This window comes from Canis lupus, chromosome 27 (assembly GCF_011100685.1).
Source record: "Canis lupus familiaris isolate Mischka breed German Shepherd chromosome 27, alternate assembly UU_Cfam_GSD_1.0, whole genome shotgun sequence".
NCBI lineage: Eukaryota > Metazoa > Chordata > Mammalia > Carnivora > Canidae > Canis > Canis lupus.
In genome coordinates this window covers 23,651,378-23,663,925 of record NC_049248.1, presented here as the reverse complement: position 1 = coordinate 23,663,925, position 12,548 = coordinate 23,651,378, and the positions used below count along the sequence as shown (strand labels likewise).

General features: G+C 35.4%; 1 protein-coding gene across 10 annotated transcripts in view; it reads left to right on the top strand.

Moving 5' to 3' along the window:
* Positions 1 to 12,548, top strand: part of SOX5 (SRY-box transcription factor 5) — a 997,462-nt gene that overhangs the window by 19,330 nt on the left and 965,584 nt on the right. For 2 of the 10 annotated variants that reach the window (XM_038577065.1, XM_038577062.1), the window contains exon 1: positions 8,277 to 8,728. The exons of 7 other annotated variants lie outside the window; for them this stretch is intronic. The gene's annotated coding sequence lies outside the window, so the exon portion shown is untranslated. Of the gene's footprint in view, positions 1 to 8,276; positions 8,729 to 9,550; positions 9,624 to 12,548 lie in introns of those variants that run through there. One more of the 10 variants, XM_038577067.1, reaches the window with a different exon arrangement.

The window sequence follows — 12,548 nt, the reverse complement described above, 5'->3', positions numbered from 1 at the left end:
GTGTAGGGGGCCCGATGTGGGACTCGATCCTGGGACTCCAGGATCACGTCCTGGGCCAAAGGCAGGTGCTAAACTGCTAAGGCACCCAGGGATCCCCTTCATTTATGTTTACATTAGTAGTATTACTGAAAAATCCTAGATTTTTTTTATTTTGTAGGAGATCTTTTTTTAAAAACATTTATTTATTTATTTATTTATTTGAGGGGAGGGGTAGGGAGTGGGGGGAGAGGCAGAGGGAGAGAATCTTCAAGCAGATTCCCCACTGAGTGCGGAGTCCAATGTAAGGCTTGATTTCATGACGTTCGGATCATGGTCTGAGCCAAAATCAAGAGTCGGATGCTTAACCAACTGAGCCACCCAGGCGCCCCTTGTAGAAAGTCTTTTTAAAATACTTGTCCACTTAATGAGAGTTAACTTAGCTAAAAATTAGACAGTGTAATCCGTAATCCATTTCCTGAATCATATGAGACTATAATGTGTGACAAAATGATGAAAGAAAAGAGAGAGAATGACATTAGCATGAACTTCTTCCTGTTGTGAAATGAGGGCCTCAGTGACAATCTATTAATAGTTAGTTGAAAACATAAAAACATGCAGAAAACAGTATGGCATTTCCTCAAAAAATTAGAAATGTAAATAGCATATGATATAGTAATTCCACTATTGGGCATTTACCCAAAGTAAATTAAAACACTAGTTTGGAAGGAAATATGTACCACTATGTTTATTTCAGCATTATTTACAATAACCAAGATATGAAAGCAACGTAAGTGTCAAACAATAGATGAATGGATAAAGAAGATGTGGTATATATACACAATGGAATATTACTCAGTCATAACAAAGAATGAGATCTTGCCTTTTATGACCATGGGATGGACCTACAAGGTATTATTCTAAGTGAAATAAGTCACACAAAGAACGACAAATACCGTATGATTTTATTTATATGTGAGATCTAAGAAACAAAACAAACACAAACAAACCAACAAGTGAAAAGCAAAAGCAGACTCATAAAAACAGAACAAACTGATGATTGTCAGAGGGGTGGGTGAAGAGGGTATGGGCAAAATGGGTGATAGGGAAAAATATTTAAAGTCGTGGATCATCTTGAACTTCTAATTTTGGATAAAATTTCTTTCTTTTTTTTTTTTTTTTTTGATAAAATTTCTTTATGGAAGGAGGCCAAGGAAAGATTTTAATTGGAAGTAGGACGACTGACTGGACGTAGCCATGTGATGGTGGTAATGGTGTCACCATTCATTGGTTAGAGGAGGAATTCTAGCCCAGTTTGTGGACAAGAGTGTAGGCTTAGGCTTAGGTTTTACAGTTTCCCAGATGGGCACCTAATTCACTGGTCTCCTAAAGTTTTTAGGTCATGTAAATACAGCATCAATAAAAAGATGATTATTTTACTATTTAAACATCCAAAAATAGAAATTAAAAAGGGATGAGGTAAAGAGGGAAAAAGATATCTATAGGACAACTAATGTAAATAGATGTAATTTTTTTCTAGCATGCCAGTATATTATTATTATTTTTTGTATCCACCTTGAAGACTTCTGTCCTATATTTCTAGAGTACTAAATTGGGAGAGGTTACACTGCAGACAGATTTTGACAATTTTTTGAGTTTGACCCATGTAACTATTTAAATGAGATCATATGAACTCCCAAGTATTAAAAAATAGATTAGGTTTTAGAATACAGTTGTGATGCTTTAAAATATTTTAAAAATCATAGAGGGAAAAAAAAATCATGGAGTGTGTGTGTGTGTGTGTGTGTGTGTGTGTGTGTGTGTTTCTGTGTGTGCTAGCTAGGGTCATAATGACTTAGCATTTCCTCCTGTTTAACAATTCCTCAAAATTAACTAAAAGGTTGGGACCACACTGACCCCATTACCTCTGTGTATATCTGGCTATAATTATGACCCATATGCTGCTTTATATTTCAGAATGCTTTTACTTGTTTTTTTCTCTGATTCATAAACTTATAAATCAGTTATGTGCAATCATTAAAAGATACCTTTATTTATATCATCTCAGCAATAGAGAACCTGAAAATATAAAACCTCTCATAAGTGTAGTAAGTTCCTTCATGTCCTTTTGGAATTTTAATGTTTATAATCATTTTTTCTGACAAAACTCAGCCCAATTTAAAGGAATTATCCCAGATTCATTTTGTGTCTCAATGTCAAATAGCTTAGCTTTCTTATGAATATCTTTTATTTTGTTAATACAAATTCATTTTAGTTGTGTTCTCATTTTTATACTTACCAGTGTGCTTATAAGATATTGATTGCTTTGAATTTCTCGAAGGAAGGGGCAAATACATTTCAGGTAGCATTATTGTTACTCTTCATTATAGATAAAATTAAAAGGTAGCCAGATTTGGAACTACTATACAGAAGTCTTAATAAGGATATGGTCATCATGGCTGGATTCCTAAGGAAAATTTATCTTAAAGATAGTTTGTAAATTAAAAGGTAGAAGCTTCCCTGTGCTAGAGAATGCTATTTTTAAAAATAATTTTAAAAATCAAGATTTTTTTAATGTACATACAGATGATCTATTAGGCATGTATTATCTTGACTTATTGCGCCTTGAAATCTCCAGGTGATTATATTCATACTTGCTCTCATTCTCCTTACAGTTATTTGCATGTTGATCGTAATAATTTGAAATAAACAATGTTGTTAAGCTTGGCTAATATTAACCATTATTTACTCATTTAAAATTAACCATTATTTACTCATTTAAAATGTTTTTATTGCAAATCTATTCTTTGTCACATGTGACAAATGTTGAGTAATGGGGTTACAATCAGCAAAAGAGATTTGATCCCTGCCCTTATGAAGCTTCCAGTCAAGTAAGAAAGATGGAGGTTAATCATCTAATTGTGTCAACAAATAGAATAGAGGGATGTTCTCCTCTTCATTATAATTATGACTGGTAGCTGGACTATTAACTTAAAAAATCATATAAGCATAGAATACTATAGAAATGATATCTATTTTAAATATTTGAGTATTTTAAACAATATGCTGTATCAGTGTTTCACTGTTTATGAATTTGCCAGTTAATTGATGTGTAGGTCCATGAGTGATGATCCTTGTCATCTTCTTGGGTAAGTTACACCCATGATATATATATTTTATGGCTCTTTTTTTTATTTACTAAAAATGGCAGGAAAACTTAAAGGCATTTGGCAAGGAATTTAAATGCAGACTTTGTGTAGATTTGTTTTATTTTTCTAGTTTTATAAAGTGGTTATTAAAAATAATTTGCCTTTATTTTTTCCAAAACATTTGATCTAGTGCCACTAAAAACATTTTGCCCTCATATTTTATTAGTTATGTAATATCTAATGAATTTACCCAATTACAATAAGAAGTTGAAATGACATAAACAGACTTGGATTAAACAGGCAGTTAAAGTGGTTAGAGTGAGGGGATGCGGCTGTGCAGAGTAGCCCTTTGCCATTAGGGTGCTATTGTCAATAGTTTGTTTCAGAGAAGGAATGGAGCACATTGATGACTCTGGTAACTTGGTGAATGTAGGTTGGCTAAGAAAGTTGTGCTATGGTATTAATGATAACTACTATGAAGTGCATTATGGCAAAAGAGTATAGGAAATTATAAGGAGATATTATAGGGTAGCTTGATTTATTTTGGAAGTCATAGAAGGCTTCCAGGAGGAAGAGACATTTTGCCTGGGATATGAAGAGAGGTAAGGGGAAGGAACTAGGTGGAGAAGGTATGGGTGAATAAGGAATATGGGACAGCATTTACAAAGCTCTGATGTGGGGCAGCCTGGGTGGCTCAGCGGTTGGCTGAGGGTGGCTTCAGCCCAGGGCCTGATCCTGGAGTCCTGGGATCGAGTCCCACATCAGGTTCCCTGCATGGAGCCTGCTCCCTCTGCCTGTGTCTCTACCTCTCTCTCTCTCTCTCTCTCTCTCTCTCTGTGTGTCTCTCATAATAAATAAATAAAATCTTAAAACAGATAAAAAACAAAGCTCTGATATGGGCTACAGCTTGCAATATTGAGGAATTAAGGAGACCAGAGTGGCTGGGGCACAGAGAAGAAGGACAAAAGTTTCAAAGAATGAGCCTGGAGGAGGAGGCAGGAGTTGTCTCATGTAGGGTCTTGTAGATATTGCTAAGGATCTGGGGTTTTTATCAAAAAAGCAAGAGCAAACTAAAGGATTCAGATTTGCATTTTAACAAGATAATTCTGGGGGTACCTAGGTGGCTCAGTTGGTTAAACATCTGCCTTCAGCTCAGGTTATGATCCTGGGGTCCTGGGATTGCATCTCTCATGGGGCTCCCTGCTTAGCCAGGAGCCTACTTCTCCCTCTCCCTATGCCTTGCCCCTCCACTCCTGTTCTATCTCTCTCAAATAAATAAAGTCTATTAAAAAATTAAAAAGAAAGAAAGATCATTCTGGCTGTTGTTTGGAAGATGAAATGGATGGAGCATCAGTTATGTAGTGGTTAGGAAGTCTAAATAAGAAATGTTGTCCCTGTCCCCAAGAATGAGACCCCTCAAAATTATACTGTTTTGAGGGGTCTCATTCTGTTACACAATTAAATAAGTCCTCGAAATACTTGACAAAAAACAGAACCTAAGTTTATCAAAGGTGTAAATCTTTTTAATACCCAGGAAGACTTGGACGACCTGTATTTCCTATAGTGTACTTTGCTTACCATTTTCTCCTTTTATATTTGTAGTTATATTCATGATTTCAGCACAACATATTTTCAAGACAATAGAAAAAAAAAGGAAAAGTCAATCTTTTAAGCTTGTACCATGCTATTGACTTTTTTTGAAAGGACAACAAGTGTGTTTATTTTATCACTATCGGTCTAAAAATTAACCATGAAACATTCTCTACTTCTAACTATGTGTAACAAAGAAATGCTTTATTGCAACTTCATCAATAATTCAAATGCAACTTAAAAGAAAGTAGGGCAGCATAAGGAAAAAAGCACACTTGTTCCATAATTGAGTCGATTAAATAGTATTGAGTCCCATTGTCATATTTATATTGATGAAACGACTTTTATAACTACAAAGAGTCTAATAAGTAAAACCTCAGAATTATGAGGCAATATCATAGACATTTCTGTATTTTTTTCTATTGTAAAATACAAATAGCAAAAGCAACCTTTACTAGTGTGCAATAATGAAGGAACAGTTTTTGAAAAGTGCTCTTATTGGGATTTCAGTAGTTTTCAAGCCTGTGCAGTAATAGCCCAAGCTATTTTGGAACTGTGCATACATTAGTGTTCTGGTGCAGCATGATACAATAATGTGTGAAAAAGTATACGATCGCACCTTGTTTAAATTTGCAGTTTTTGTGCATAATCCCACAGTGAGCTCTTGTTAGGTTTTGACTGTATATAGGAGAGAAAAAAGTTAATAGAAGCCCACAGATTGGGGTTGGATGTAAATATATGACTATGGAAATAAAGATTTTTGTTCGTTTTTGAAAGATCAAGAGTTAAGTTTATATTGTATATAACGGGATTATATAGTTACTTTTACCTCTGGGGTTAGTTTTCCCAGAGAACGCTTCAGAACGTACATATATAATCATCTAAATGAAAATGCATATCTGCTTATTTCATATTTGCAGAGTATGAGTGAAAAGTACCGAGTTTGATTTTTAAAAACAACAATTGTGCTATAATTTATGCATTCATATTAATGTTGTTTTTCAAAATTGTCACCCAGAGAAGCAAAACCCTGATTCCAATGATGCCCTTGTTCAAAACATTTTGGAAAACTTCCTCTCAGAATTGTCTTTTGAATCATTTGCAAGCCTGACTAAAACATCCATCTCATTACTTTCTATTCGTATTTTATACCAAGATTCATCATCCTTTTTTTATTCACCAGAGTTGGCTATAAATGTCTCTCTGAAATGATGAAAATGGTTAAAATTGACTTTCAAATTATGAAATTTGTCACCATTGAGGATATTTAGAAGTGTGTATGCATGTGTGTGTGTTACAGACTTAGAAAGCACTTTCAGAAGGAGGTAGAAATACTGTCTGTGGCTGATGGCTGATCTTTAGGGTGAGTTGTGTTCTAAGGGGACCACTATGAAGGGAAGTCACATTAGATGACATAGTACTTTTGTATAATAAACCAGTCACATTACTTTTTAATAACACTGTATAATAGTTTTTACAATGTTTACAAAGAAAAATGCAAATATGTCTTTTGGAATGCAAGGCCAAAATACTTTACACAATTAGTTGCATATTTTATTGTTAAGACAATTAAAGGATTAAAGCAACTAGAGTACTAATCCTATGTTGGGAGATTCTTCAGATAATGGTCTCTACATAGTAATGTCTCTGTATAATTTTATTTAAGTACTACCATTCACTGTCTTATCTTTAAGTATGTGTTTTCACTAGCATCTTACATAATTCATACTTATTTTCATATTATTTGGCGGTATGATTTGGTATCATTTGAAATTTTCATTTTAGTTGACTTCACATAAGTAATTGTCTCAGTTTTTAAAACAATTAATGCCTGTTTTCTTAATCTTCATTAAAGAACCCAGTTACATGTGCTTGAAATGTAAAGTAATTGAATTCCAAATATTTTCTTAATTTAAGGAATCTGTGGCCAGTCAGTACCACTCATGCAATGTTATGTGTCAAATGGTTTATGAATAAAATAAAAATGAAGTGGTAATGTACATATCCAAAAGCTCACCACTTATCCTATCTGAATATCTTTTTTTGTGTTTGTTCTTACATGGGTAGGAAATGAAAGTAATTGCCAGAGAGACTCAGTGAGTAGTTTTTATTTTCTGTGTTTTGGAATTAGTGCTGTTTAATAGGAGAGGAAATAATTCAAAAATTTTTTTCTATGGTCAGTTTTTGTGACACTGTACCCTACAGCTTCTAACTTTCAGCTTTGGGCATTAATGCCTGTATTTCAAGAATGTCATCGGTTACTCTTGGAAAATTGATAGATTTAAGTGCAAAGCAATGTTTGAATATGAAGGTCTCATATTTACTTTTGCGCTACTTTCCAGTATCACTAACTAATGTCTTGGAGACAGTAAAGTCTTCTTGTTTAACATGATATGTAAGTTTTGTAGACTAATTTGTGTTATACATTTTCTTTTATCCTGGTTAACTAACTGTGATAACATTTCTTTTTTTCTGGCTTTGTAGTACTAAATGGGTTTTCTTTTCCTGAATGCCTTTCTCCTTGACTAGTCTAAAAATTTTAAAGCACAGAGTTTATGCAGGAATTGCTCTAGACTAATATTTACTTCCTTCTTTAGGCATCTTACATTGCATTAATATAATTGAGTGTTGTTTTGTTTTTGCAAAAACTAGTTTAGCTAAAATGGGGAGCCGTTTTGAGATACAAAAACTGAATGAATTGTACTACACCTTTAGTTCTTTGGTGACTTTATTTTACCTATTAATTACTATGAGTTTTTTCACAACAAATACTGTTTTTGAAATTCCATTGAAGAAATTTCAAAAAGAATTTTGAAATTCAAAAGGAATTTCAAATTCCATTGAAGGAATTTTTAATATTGTGATAATATTCATTTGCCATATAATTGTTCACTGAAGAATTTAAAATCTGTAATACATTGGAACATAAAATCCCCATAGCTTTTTTGTTCCCTATTAAGAAAAGTAGATTCAGAAAGCTTGTATTATAAATGTAGCATAGTACTGCTTACCAAAAGTTAGGAGTTTTATTCTTGTAGGAGTTATGCTAGTAAGTAATGTTTATATAATCCTGATAAACATTTCTCCATGACCGAATTTTGAGTGGAAAACTTTGTCTCCTAAAAGGCTGTATGTGAAAAAAAAAGAAAAGAAAAATAGAGCCTGCCCTCTGATTGTGTGTGGTGTGTGGTGTGTGTGTGTGTGTGTGTGTGTGTGTATGTGTGTGTTTAGATCCAGTTTAATACCAACTAATGCCAACATCTGGCAAAGAGATGGAGATCTGGGAATTTGTTGCTTGAAACCCTGGGACAAAGTGTTCTGATCTGACCAGCAAACATAGCTGTGGACTTGAACTGGAATCTTCAGGGGGCAGAAACATCTTAAGTGTCTGGAAAATTGGCCTGTTGAGTCACCATGAAGGCACTAAAACAAAACTAATTTTAAGCAGGTCAAAGTTCAGTGATTCCCTCTGGAATTCAAACTTTTTTTAAGAGTCTCATGTTTAAGTGAAAAGGGTCAAAGTTGATGCACTGTTACAATGTTTTGAATGCTTTCCCTTAAGAACAGCCACCCAAGCTGGGATTAGCATGAGGAACTGCAAGGCTGGCACTTCAGCGTCTGGGTTAAAAATATTTTAAAGCAGTAAATGCAGTCAGTACAGAGAGATCCCTGGGAGCCTTTCTATTCAAAAATGTGTGAGCTCAGGGCAGCGACTGCAATGTAATTTAGGGCAGTGTATGCTTCATAGCTTTGGAGAATATTGCTTCCCACTAATGTTCCATCAGAGGATGGTAGGATAGTAGTAATTTTAGAAGGTGGTATTCCTGTTTGTCTTACATCGAAAACTTCAGAATAAATAAAAGGACATATCAACTGAGCAAGAAATGTAACTATGGAAAAGTACCAATGAATCTAAATTTGAACTGAACAGATACAAAATCAGCATGGGTGTAGGAATATTTTTAAGGAGGAAGCTACAGCAAAAGCAACTTCCCTGGGAATGGACCTCACAGGTATGTATGATGTGTGACACAGAGCCTGCAGAAACTTTCAAGAAAGTGCCTTGTCAACAGTGAGGTGCTTTAACTATGACCAGATGTAATGCTGTTGAATATTTGAATTGAGGAATTATTTTAGGAAATGGAAACATAGGGGATTTAATTTCAGTAGCTGGAATTCAGATGATATCTGGATATCCTGAGGATGCCAAGCGATTAGCTGGTCGGAATTCCTTGAGTGAGATTGTATTGGGATCGGATGATGGCCTCACTCTAAAGTGAGGGACTCTAGGACTTTTGATGTTAAAATGTTATATACTGTAGCTTATTGCGATTGACTAGGCTTTTTTGAGACTGAAGATCTTGTTGCTGACTAGAATGAGACTTAAACAGCATTCTTAGACATTAAAAAGAACCTATTATTTTATGGGTTGTGTCTAGGAAAGGGGAGAAGAACATTTACCCTGCCTTCAAATTTAGCAACTCAGCTAAAAGCTCTGGTGCAGCTACAAAATTTGGCTGGTATCCATAGTCGACTAAACTCCTTATAAAACTTTGGTTGTTCTTATTAGCTATTTTTTTCCATGATACCAGTTGCAGAATAATTTTGTTGCTCTTCACCATAAGCCTGTGATACTCACTTTGAAGAAGCTTTAATTATTCAGTTATTTATTCAGTAAATATGTTATTCCAATTTGAGGAATTACATTTTGCATTGTGTTTACTGTGTCTCAAGAGATATGAACTCAGTCGTGTCTGTTTATTTTAATGAGATAAGCCAGGCACATGTGATAATTTTTACCAAAACACAGAATAAAAATGCATGAAGAAGAAAAAGCTGTTATTATTGTGTGACATGATGACTCTTGTACAATTTTTAATCAGAAAGTGATCTGAGTTGGACTAAAAGGTAAGAAGATGTCATGCATGTTCTGTGTGGTTCCTTCAGGTTACAGGTTAATAGAAAGTAGTCTTTGATTGGATTCTCGAATTCAGTTGTGTTTATAATTATTAACATCGTGAATGCTGCTTATTTTAATGTGATGAAGAAAGAAGAATAAGAGAATCAGATATTACAGAGGTTAAATTAGAAAAGGTCAAATGCCAAATGTTTTCAAGAACTGGTGCTAGGATTATAATGCTGGGATAGTTTTAGGGTCAGTTCTTAGATTTCTGTGAATCTTAATTATGGACCAGAAATTTAAATTTATATGCAAGGAATTTCGAAAACAAAATTTATTTACCATCTGAGCTATATGAAGAGATATTCAGCATTTTCAATATTCAACTTATTATATTCTAATTTATTAGCTCCACGTGACGAGTTAATAGTTCTATCACAAGTAACCTTTAAAAAAATAGTTGTAGCTCTGAACTTTTGCCCCTCTGCATGTCATTGTGGGGAGAACTTTCAAAGGCTCTTAAATCTGTCTGATAGTAAAATATCCTGATTCGTTTTCATTTCCCTCCATCTCTAGGCTCTGTCAGCTGTTAAACTTGTGCTAGCCGACTGCTGGCTCTACATGCTGTGCTGATCCTTTTGTTTAACTGGCATTTCTCATAGCTTCCCCACTTAAACTAGCTATCAGAATCCTATAGGTCAACCAGATAGTTTACCTTATCGGAAGCTCACCTGAAACATCTTTTGAGGTAGGGCCTGTGATTTCATGACAAATAGTCACCTCAGTGGGGAGCTGCAGAGCTCACCTCTATCTTCCAAGGGTTAACAGTAACCTATAATAATAATTTGGTGACACAAAATGCTTCTTTTTATGCATTACCTATTTCCAGAGGCCTAATTTAGGTTTGTATCAAAATGGATATCACAAACAGTACAGCGTCCTGCTGAGAAACAAAGTGCTACTGACAGACTTTCTGTGATTCTTTTGGTGGCATCTGGGAGGGGTGAAGAAATACTGGGGAGTGAAGCGATTGTCAGTTGCTTATAGAGTAGCTAGGACAAGTCCTGGTGGAGAATGGTTTTCAAAAGCAGAATAGCTTTATGGAATTGTTATATCAGGGAACAGAACTTTGTTCTCTTGCACTTGCTATGAGGCAAATTTTAGAACAGGGAAAACAGCAGAAGTGGTTATAACAGATACTTTATTTTTCTGTATGATTTTCATACTTCATGCTCTAGCAACAGTGACAGCGCTTACCCAGGTGTAAATACAAACATAATAACATGGTACTGGGAAAGTTTTAAACTTTTAAGAGTCTGATGAGAGTCTTAATTCCTCACCACAGAATCCCTGGTCATGCCAGCATCAGTCCAACTGGAAAAGCAAGCAAAGTTAATCTGACAGTGTGTTCCATCTTTAGCCCAAACATTCTAGGCTCCCTTATTGTCCTAGTTCTTTTCACAAAAGAAAGCAATACAAATTTATCATTATTATTTTTTTTTACTTAACTATACCCAGGAGTATTTGTACTTTAAATAGAAGCGTATGAAGGGTTGTTTTTCATAAACGTTTATTAGAGTTAGAATTTCTGGCTCTTCTGGCAGTTAGGGATGGGAAAATAATAGCAATATTATTTTGCAGAAGGGGTCTTGCAGCAAGCCTTCTTTTCACACCATATAGGCTAAATTGCCATTAGAACTACGCCTGGGAACTGATTTGAACCCAAATGTGGATGGTAAATGACCTGCGGTTTTACAATTCAGTGATGGAGATATTTTTACATTTCCACACTTTAGGTTCTGTGGCAGCTTCCAGCTGCAGCCTTTGCCTGGACTGTGCCTGGTTCTTGTACCAGGTGAACGGATGGGAGAATGTCAGGGAGCCAGGCAAATCTGTGAACTCCTTCCCCAGAACTTTACCTCCTGCTCCCACTTCAGCCTTTGGCTCTTGTGTGTTTTCTGAGAGTGCAGGGTTTTTCTTGGCCTGCCGCTTCCCCAAGTGGCCAGCCCTCGCCTCTTCACTCTTCTCTGGGGATGTGTTCCCAGAGTGCCCATTTCCCACCCGCCTCTGGGAGCACCACGAAGGAGCAGCTGTCCTTGCATTCCCACTCCTACTCCAAGGAGAGGCTTGGGTGCACAGGCTTCTGTCACATACTTAATTTCTGGATCTCAAACACAGCTTGTTCAGCTCTGCATTTTTGGCTCAGTGAACACATTGAACATGTTCGTATAGGTGTTCATCTTGGGGTACACCCATCTAGGGAGAGATAATAGACATAGTTTCTCCTTTCAAGGACTATTTAATGGCTATTGGGAAAAAAATACTGATTTTTTTTTTTATGCGCTGCAAGTGATATGCTCATGGCATTCTTTTTGATTCTTTAAAAAGCTGTGTAAAAACTAGAATTTTAAGGAGTTTCTACCATAAAGACTGCTTTCAGACACATTATATCTATTTCCTTATTTAATTGGCTATAATTCATTTCATAAGCATTTCTCATTCAAAGCAGGAAGACTTTCTACCACCATGGTCTAAGAGTTTGGCCACTTTTCTTAGGGATTGCTTAGATCTTCCTTGTAATAGCAGCTCCCTGAAGAAAACCAGAGAAAAGAAATAACATCAAACCTTCAACTGCAGCTTTTGTCCTATTTAAATTGCAGTAGATAATTTTGAAAAACTGTAAGTGGGGTGATGATGTAAGATGGACTTGTAGTTCTCCTTTCAAACTTTCTTCTAATTTTTGTGCTTATTTCAAAAGCTTTACCCAGAATGAGAGTGCATTCATGTTGTTTAATGTCCTTTGTTTTCATGGTATTGTTTTTTATAATGATTGGTGGATAGAAATGTGCCAGGGCCATGCTTTGGGATCTGAGCCTCCTTTGGACCCCATAGGATGTCAATGGACTCATTAGGATTTAGCCAAGTTTTATGCA